The following is a 985-nucleotide window of genomic DNA, read 5'->3' as shown; positions in this document are numbered from 1 at the left end:
CCAAGGTCATCATCAGCAGGAGGGCACCTGGAGCAGGGGTCACCCCCATAACAAAGCTGCCCCTACCCCGCTGCCTCCATGGGCCGATACCTCCCCTATAGATCATCTCAACTATCTGGCTATGAGGTCGAATAATGTTATAATCTGGAAAGAGACAAGAAAGGATCAGACAAGGCGAACTGGAGGACGATCCGTAGAATAGAAGCGTATACATTAGATTGTGAGCTCCGCAGGACAGGACCCTCTCTCGTCATTCTACCCTCAGGAAAGATGTAAGTAACGTTTTATCATTATTTTCTGCACGACTGTAATAGTAAATGGAGCAAGAGAAGGAAAAATGATGATATGATCAAGCAAGGAAAATCTCAGGAGCCAAACAAACTAACAGGGATCAAGTGTCTGGTCTCATTATAGATCCAACCACCGGCCCCAGAGATCTACATCACCTTACTGGTGACTTATATTACTATAATACTGCCCCTATGTACAAGAATATAACTAATACAATACTGCCCCTATATACAAGAATATAACTACTATAATACTGCTCCTATGTACAAGAATATAACTACTATAATACTGCCCCTATGTACAAGAATATAACTACTATAATACTGCCCCTATGTACAAGAATATAACTAATACAATACTGCCCCTATATACAAGAATATAACTACTATAATACTGCTCCTATGTACAAGAATATAACTACTATAATACTGCCCCTATGTACAAGAATATAACTACTATAATACTGCCCCTATGTACAAGAATATAACTACTATAATACTGCCCCTATGTACAAGAATATAACTACTATAATACTGCCCCCTATGTACAAGAATATAACTACTATAATACTGCCCCCTATGTACAAGAATATAACTACTATAATACTGCCCCTATGTACAAGAATATAACTAATACAATACTGCCCCTATATACAAGAATATAACTACTATAATACTGCTCCTATGTACAAGAA

This window comes from Ranitomeya imitator, chromosome 7, assembly GCF_032444005.1.
Source record: "Ranitomeya imitator isolate aRanImi1 chromosome 7, aRanImi1.pri, whole genome shotgun sequence".
NCBI classification, from domain to species: domain Eukaryota; kingdom Metazoa; phylum Chordata; class Amphibia; order Anura; family Dendrobatidae; genus Ranitomeya; species Ranitomeya imitator.
Note: the sequence above shows the minus strand (reverse complement) of the source record.